Here is a 9,078-nt window from a genome sequence, read left to right on the forward strand (position 1 = left end):
ATTCGAATGTATTTTGTGTTAATTTTCGTTATGAAATACAGTTGACTTTTTAAATAAATTATATAAGAAAACAATCTATCTCTGTGTATATTTATTTAAAAAAATTATTATTACAATAATTAGAATAGGTGTTACTGGTTAAATAGCAATTATTCTCATTCTAAATCTTTGGCTATCGAGTTTCATGGGTTTTTAAATTTAAGATTATGAACACATTGGCTTGACGAAAATGATTATATACACTTAAATACATACTAAAATTTACTTTTGTTAATAAACCTACACTATTTTATGCACACATACAAAAAAGAATATTTTAGCGGCAGTTACAACGTCAAAAAAAAAGGAAACTCCTTTATACTGAATAGTTCTACGTAACAACAAAAATGTAAAAATACATAGTCCTAGAGCACACTAACACATACATATATACATACGAAGATATGTGTGTGTAAGTAGGATGTGAGGTGTGTAGACAGGCGGGGTGGAAGGAAAGCAGTTTGGCAGGAATAACGGTAGGTAGGAAAGTAGGTAGGCAGGCAGCAGCGCAGGCAGGTTAGTAGATAGGTAGGTACGTAGGCAGGGAGTTAGGTATGTAGGTAGGTGGGCCTAGTTAGGAAGGCGCCTCACTCGGTATAGAGAGCCATTATAGTAGCCCATCATATTCATAGCGTTTCGCAATTATTAAAACGAACAAAGGTACCATAGTACTCACGGGAAAACCCGGGGAGCTAAATGGAACCCTGCCAGGGCGCCACCAAATCGAATTTTTTTTCGTAGAAACCACCACAGGGGTATTAACATTAACTTCTCAAATTTGAATGACAAACGAATGAAATCTTTGATAATGCTTAAACAAACAAACCCACATATTCGTTTTTGGGGCGCGGGTTTTTCCACACTGCCGCCTAGACGCACCAAGGCTCACTGTATGAAAGCCTTGAGTGTACGTTAATCAACCTCTGTAATAGTGAGGTAGAACACACATTGGCGACCGCCCGTGTGTTAGAGACGCGTCCCTTGGCGCTCCAGGGAGCCACTGGTTATATTTCCGCAGGGGCGCCCCTAATTCGGTTTAATTATAAAATGTCGTGTGCCACCGTGTCCCTATTGTAGGGTGCTCTTTAAGGAGGCACTCTCTGTAGAGCCCGGGGCGCTCGCTGTCGCCAACTGCCAGGGCGCCGGCGGGCGCTCATTATTCTACTTAGTGAACATTTATAGTAGCCCATCTAAACCGTAGTGTCGCCCGAGATGGGTCTTGGCTGCTCTGGGCCACTCAACCACCGGGGAGCTGGCGGATGAACCTGGTGTAGTTTTATCACTGAATCTCAGAGGCGTAGCACCATTCCTCGCGCCTGGGGACAAATTTTCAATTTGGCGCCCCCCCCCCCTCCCGCCGGAGACAAACTTTCAATTTGGTGCCCCATCCCCGTATTTTTTAAATATTTATAATGCAAAACTATAGCTAAAATGAGCTTTTAAATTTTTCCAACCATTTTGGCGCCCCTAGGGTTGGCGCCCGGGGACATATGTACCCCCCGCCCCCCTCGCTGCGCCTCTGCTGAATCTAGTATTACCTATGACCGCAATTGATGAGATAGCCCCTCTGGATTCTTCTCTGGATTCTGAGCTCATAATCGTATAATTAGAAAAAATCGAACCCTCCCAGGGTGCCACACTTAAGAATTTTTTTCTTTCTCGAAACCCTTTTCACCAACTACCCAAAATTTTATGACTCTCGTACGAACAGTGTCAAATTGCATCTGGCTTTTATTTTTATGGAGAAAAATTGCATTGCTTCCTGTCAGAGACCCCAGATCGAATGGGGCGCCAAAAGGGGTAGACAATTTTTTTAAAAATCCTCATTCTTCAGTAAAATTTAAGAAAACAGATTTATACATGGCTGATATCCTCAATTATTTTATATAGGGGAGTGTATGTAGGGATGGGCGCCTTTTTGCCAGCGTTTGAATAGGGTTGGCACATAATTGATAGTTCGCCCCGGCTGCCGGAATAGGTTGCTACGCTTCTGCTTCCTGCTAGGGTGCCGCCCTGGCGAAATCTTTCCGGGGGGGGGGGCGTGCGGACACTGTTAAAAGTATTTTTTTCTATATAAATTCCGTTTCGTTCGGGGGTGGGGGGGTCGATAGACTTTCTTCGGGGGGTGGGGGGCTCTGCTTCCCCCCCCCCCCCCCCTCCGAATAGATTCCTGGAAAAAACTCTGTTCACAAAGTTTTATGGTGATCCGATGGAAAAGATGTAGTAATTCATATAGGACAAACAGATAAACATACTTTCATTTCTATAAATATAAATAGATATATAGGGCCTACTTTAACTAGTGTCAGCATACCCGCACCCGGAAACTTAGTCACAATTTTCTTTGTTACATTTGAACCCTTTAGGTTAATCAATATTAACAAAATTGAACAAGATGCAACAAATACAGTTAACCAAGAAATTGAATAAATAAAATTCACGTTATCTTTTTATTGTTTTTAGATATAGAGTAGTAACAGACTACCTACAGGTCCTAACTCGCGACGAGGTACACATTTGTATTAAAACACACATCTAAGACATTTTCCATTTAGGTGGGTTTTGCAGTACAGTGGTTTCTTAAGTCGTGGACAAATGATTGCGCTTATCTCTATTGAGTAGCTATGTATTCTGTCCTATATTAGACACATTGGTAAATATCTGTCACAATATGGGCATAGAGATGATATAACGATAGCTTATCTTTGCGGACAACGCTAAACTTTGGCATCGACACCACGGCCTACAAGTTCAAATTCGGTCCTTCAGAAATGTTTGAAGTCTCTAGATTAAAACTACTTTTCTCTTTTATGTACCTACTGACCACATCACATGCATTTGTTCTGAAAGTCTAAAAACAGAGGCACAAATATATCGTCTAGACTTGTGAGGTCTACAGATTAGGTATTTTGGCAGTTATCTAAGCCCTTGCCTGTTCTGACTCAAAGCCTTATTCTTTCTCTATCGACGCCTTGCGTAACATGGGATTGGGTTTTTAAGGCGGCATAAAGCTTTATGTTGTTCCTTTTTGAGTACACTAGATTAAAAACTAACGTTTTCAGATGCCTAAAGATGTTTAACCACTAATTAATCAGAATAATGGGTCAAGATTTCAATTCTTGGTTTTGGGACACGTTAGTTGCCGGGGTTGAGCTAATGTCGATAGCATAAGGACTGTACCTTGATGCGGGCGTTTTATTTGTTGCCCATCGTAATAATTGAATGGTTGATGGGGCTTCTTCAAGGGTTTGATTTCCCGTAATGTTAATGATATCATGCATGTGCGGCTTTTCTAAGAAGAAAATGCGTTTAAACACTTTTTAGTTATGCTTTTTTTAAATAGGCCTATATTTTACGACATCATAATCGTAATGAACAATAAAATGAATTTAAACAACTTTAGAATACACCTGTTTCGGCTAACATGAATGTTATTCTTCAAACTAGTAATGTTAAACGTGTCTTTTTCGCATTTTCGACTTATAATCAATACAGTAAATTCCGATAATGTCCATATGCATACAAGCAATGGCGTAGGCGAGGAGGGGTTTAATAGTGATTTAATAATGATACTTTCTTAACCCTCTACTGGACATCATTTTTGGTACCTTGCGCCCGGCAACTGGGTGGATTTGGATTACACCCAAGTTTTACTTCATAGTAAATGGCTTCAGTTTTAATTATTGGAGTTGGTAGCAACATTGACACAGTTGAAGGTATTCAGAACAAGGTGGCCAGGAGAAATCACATTAATTAGTATATAATTTACCATTACTAACAATAGGCCCTACTTAATTGTTTAATGTTGCTGGATATTTATGTTTATTAATTTGTACAGAAACAAAAAAAGGATTCCCAAACAAAGTTTTATTTTTCAGAAATAAAGAAAATGATACAAATCAATAAAGAACAGTTTTCAAAAGAATTTGTATAAAAGTAATTATTATAAAATAAGAATATAGCATTGCATAGATAAAAATAAAATACTTGACACAAACAATATGAGGAATATTTTTTATCAGAGAAGAGAAAAATATATGATGTAGTTTGAAAATAATAATGTACAGAATGTAACTTTTGCAGATTAAAATGAAAATTCTCATGCCTATATAATTAATTGAGTAAATGAAGCAAGACCCAAAACAATAGGCTAAATAATATGCATGGGACAGGCATTGAAAACTACAAATTGCATATAGTGAAGGTTAGCCTATTTATTGGCTATATCCACAGTAAAGATGTATGGCTTTATTACCTGCTTGTAAAATTGTTAAGGAAAAAGTAAAGTATTGTTAACTTTTTATGGCAGACCAACTACGGGCTGTGTTCTGGGAACATGTCATCTGTAAGGGGCATTGTTCTCGGCACATGTTGTCATTTTTTGTGTTCTCGGCACATGTTGCCATTTTGTGTGTTCTGGGAACATGTTGCCATTTTGTGTGTTCTGGGAACATGTTGACATTATGTGACTGTGTTCTGGGAACATGTTGACATTATGTGGCTGTGTTCTGGGAACATGTTTGTTTCATTTTAAATATTATAATAAAACATTTTTAGAAATTCTATATTAGGAATTGTGTATATATATAAATTTATATATTTAATAAGACAATTGGATGAATTATAATAAACAGCAAAAATGATTCAAATAAGTTTAGAAGTATTTGGCTTGCTGTCCTAACAGTGAACTGTATTGCGAGCTTGTTTCCCTAGTGATAACCCATGTTTTTTGTGCGACCCTTCCAATCAAGTATCCAGCTTTTTCTTGGCCTGTATCAAAATGCTGGTCAGACTTGCTTGACTTGTGTATCACAATATGATTTTGAATGTTTTTCTGTAAATGAAATAAAGGCAAAATATTTTGATACTTTCTTTTGTGGAACTTGCAAGAAAAATAAATTACAAATTTATATTACTATCTCTAATATTTCTTTACTATAACTAATTACTTTGAAAAGATAAAGCACTGAACATGATGAATAACAAGAAACAAACATTATCAGCAAAGATTATAGATTTAAAATTGTGTTCATTCATATTGAAGATTAATGAAGTAGACTATCAATATTTACCCTCTTGATGGCTGATACTTTGATTTGATGTCTTTACTTTAAGCTTACACATCAGTCTCTGTGTGGTAAAATATGAAATAATATGCTTCAATAAAACTGTTTCAGTATATTAATTATATTAGATAAGTACATAGTTTTGAGCTCTGTAACAATATGTTTTTCAATTATCATTCAAATATAATACCCTCTATGTTGTACAACTCACTGATTTATTAGAATTTAAAAAAAGACAATAATTAATAAAATATTTTGGATTAAAATCCATTATATTTATTATAACATACAATGCTATCTCTTGCTATAATAATTACTTTAAAAAATGGGTTATGCCTATAGTACAGTTACCTGAGGATGAAACTAGGCACAGTGTATAGTCCACGGAGACTGATCAATATCCCTTGTAATTGAACATCTTTTGTAGTTATGAAATCTGGATGGCCAAACACACACTCATAGTCCTGAAAAGCAATTTACACATAGATTAGCAAGAATATCTCACAAATTATTGTATTAAAGCTAACCCCTATTTAGTGCAATCCATCAAAGTAGTAGCATTTTTCGTTAAGTTGTAGACACAATACAAAGTAATGTTTGGTCTGTGATTTACATACTTTTATAAAATAGCAATCAAATTATATATATATATATATATATATATATATATATATATATATATATATATATATATATATATATATATATTCATTGTAAATTTTAGCTATGTCTTGCTATTAAATTTATTTACTCGACTGATCTAAACTCACTTTATTTAAACATAATATAGTGGATAAGTATAGTGATTTTATTATTCAGCAATAAATAGCAGGCCTAAAAAAAATTAAATAGTAACGTTTGCGAATGAACACATTAAATTCTATGTATTTCCATTTCTATATCTTTCCCAACTTGATGCATATTACTAACCAAGCATTAAACTATAGTCCTAAACCTGACTCTAATTACCATTTATTGGACAACCTGAACCTTTGCGATACCATGTTATAATATATTATTTTAAAAAGCTTACCACTAATTACTAAAATCAATTGTTTTTAGTATTAACTGAGCCGCATACTATCTGCTGCTATTGTCATCACCAGAAATCCAGTATGTTGGCAAAGATTAGTCTCTAAGTTCCCTGCAACCTCTTTCCTCTCGAGTGCGGAAAACACTGAAATCATTAATCATTATTTCATTATGCCTAATAGTTTAAAGGTCGTATTAAAGTAGTACTAAATAGTACGAGTCTAAGTTACTATAGGTCTAATGATAATTATTATTGTGTATGCTTACATGCTTTAAGTTTTATGCACAATATTGGTATAATATATAGTCTATAGTATATAGCCTAAGCTATAGAGTATACAGGCCTATGAGCCTAAATATAACAGCAGCTTGAATAATGCTCATTAGCATGCATTCACTATAAACTATAAAGATAATCAAATATTACAATTTAATTAAATTATAACTAATAGGCCTAATAGTAAATAGGCTTTTTTCTTGTGGCAACAAATTTAAAGTATAGGGCAGTACAGTTATAGTATAGGCCTTCTAGATTCTATATTTAAGTATGTGGGCTTTTCATTCCAATGCACCACAATAGATACCACACATGATCAAGCTGGACCTCTGATCTAAAGATTTAATAATTGGGCCTAACAAACAGTGAAACTACAATAAAAATCATGTAAATTACTAATTTAACCTTCTTACCTCCGCTTCTCTAGATTCCTATTCTATTTCCTTCAAACTTTCTTTTTATGCAGCCGTATGATTAGATTCTAGACTATATTCTAATAAACATGAAATAACTACTAACCAGAACACTAGATCTAAATTTCTATATTCTAAGCAATATGTATTAAACCTATAGGCCTAATATTTATTTTAAATTCCTATGCGATGTGTCGTGAACTGTAGGTTTCATGTTATTTTTTTAATGGCGGAAATCAGTTTAAAATTTCGTTTCCTTCCTTTTGTTATTCTATTTATAGATTCAAACTGCTTAGAGACGGAGCAATTATCATTGAGTTAGTCGTCTGATCCACACAGGAAGTGCGGGTATATCTATTTGTTACTCAGTGATCTGATCATTGACAAAAACAGAGATAGCCATTCGCATGGGGTGATATATATATATATAGAGAGAGAGAGAGAGAGAGAGAGAGAGAGAGAGAGAGAGAGAGAGAGAGAGAGATAGAGAGAGAGCGAGAGGGCCTATATATATAATTAAATTACTTTTATTAAATTACAACGTTTTATATTATTTAGATGAAACATAACTAAATTGATTATAACAAATACGGTAAAAGCAGCGTTAATTTAAAACGTAGAATTCCTTTGAAGCCATCGTCTCCTCCCCCCCCCCCCCCCCACCCACCCACCCCTCACCGGTGTTTGATCTCCAGATCTTCCATTGATTAGGTTTAAAAATGCCGGCACAAGTGTGTGTTAACTTTAGATAAACCAACACACAATCTTAACACGGGGCAACCAATTTTCGCTACACATCATAAAGTTGGTGGTGTTGATGCTGTTGTTACTGTTGGTGGTGCTGATGTTGTTGTTACTGTTGGTGTTGCTGATGTTGTTACTGTTGGTGGTGCTGTTGTTGTTGTTTATGTTGGTGTTGCTGATGTTGTTACTGTTGGTGTTTCTGATGTTGTTGTTACTGTTGGTGGTGGTGATGTTTCTTTTGGTGTTGGTGTTACTGATGTTGTTGTTAATGTTGTTGGTGCTGATGTTGTTGTTACTGTTGGTTATGGTGATGTTTCTTTTGGTGTTGGTGTTGCTTATGTTGTTGTTACTGTTGGTGTTACTGATGTTGTTGTTACTGTTGGTGGTGCTGATGTTGTTAATGTTGGTGTTGCTGTTGTTTTTGTTACCGTTGGTGATGTTGATGTTGTTGTTGCTGTTGGTGATAATTATGATGTTGTTGTTACTGTTGGTGGTGCTGATGTTGTTAATGTTGGTGTTGCTGTTGTTTTTGTTACCGTTGGTGATGTTGATGTTGTTGTTGCTGTTGGTGGTAATTATGATGTTGTTGTTACTGTTGGTGGTGCTGATGTTGTTACTGTTGGTGGTGCTATTGTTGTTTATGTTGGTGGTACTGATGCTGTTGTTGCTGATGGTGTTGCTGATGTTGTTTATGTTGGTGGTGCTGCTGTTGTTACTGTTGCTGGTGTTGATGTTTCTTTTGGTGTTGGTGTTGCTTATGTTGTTACTGTTGGTGGTGCTGAGGTTGTTGTTGCTGTTGGTGGTGCTGCTGTTGTTTATGTTGGTGGTGTTGATGTTGTTGTTACTGTTGTTGGTGCTGATGTTGTTGTTACTGTTGTTGGTGCTGTTGTTTCTTTTGGTGTTGGTGTTGCTTATGTTGTTTATGTTGGTGGTGTTGATGTTGTTGATACTGTTGGTGGTGCTGATGTTGTTGTTACTGTTGTTGGTGCTGTTGTTTCGTTTGGTGTTGGTGTTGATGTTGTTGGTATTGTTGTTGCTGTTGCTATTGATGATGCTGATGTTATTACTACTGTTACTACTGGTGGTGCTAATGTTACTTTAGTTACTTTGGTTATTAAGTTTGTGTTTTTGTTTTCAGTCCTACTCCCACCTTTAGAACTTCACAATGTACGTGTAACAATCCCAATAATTTCCATTACATAAACTGTTTTTGTATTAACTTTGTAAAGTTTAAAACCACAATCATTTAAAGTTTTAAAAACATTTACATGTTTTACCTATTTAGTAATTAAAATTACTATTAAACTAAAATAAGTCAGATTTTCTTCTCAAAACATATTCTTAGTCAATATGCATTACATCTAGTAATTTTTTAATTGAAGTCTAAAATTAGTTTGGAAATACAATTTAAGCTTTATTAGATAGTTTAAACTAAAGCTAATTAACATGTGTAGCATTTTAATTACATTAGTGTAAATATTTAAATATAACTTTTAAAATAATAGTT

General features: G+C 35.2%; 1 long non-coding RNA gene across 1 annotated transcript; it reads right to left on the minus strand.

Annotated features, from left to right (window-relative positions):
* Window positions 1–3,888: 3,888 nt before the first annotated feature.
* LOC131928366 (uncharacterized) lies at window positions 3,889–7,166 on the minus strand. Its single transcript, XR_009383767.1, has 5 exons — window positions 6,828–7,166; window positions 6,139–6,282; window positions 5,457–5,569; window positions 5,112–5,169; window positions 3,889–4,873 (listed from the first exon to the last, which is right to left on the minus strand). It is a non-coding gene; the product is annotated as an uncharacterized LOC131928366 (long non-coding RNA).
* Between the last annotated feature and the right edge of the window lie 1,912 nt (window positions 7,167–9,078).

This window comes from Physella acuta, unplaced genomic scaffold (genome assembly GCF_028476545.2).
Source record: "Physella acuta isolate Inbredline_101_S28 unplaced genomic scaffold, ASM2847654v3 ptg001492l, whole genome shotgun sequence".
NCBI lineage: Eukaryota > Metazoa > Mollusca > Gastropoda > Physidae > Physella > Physella acuta.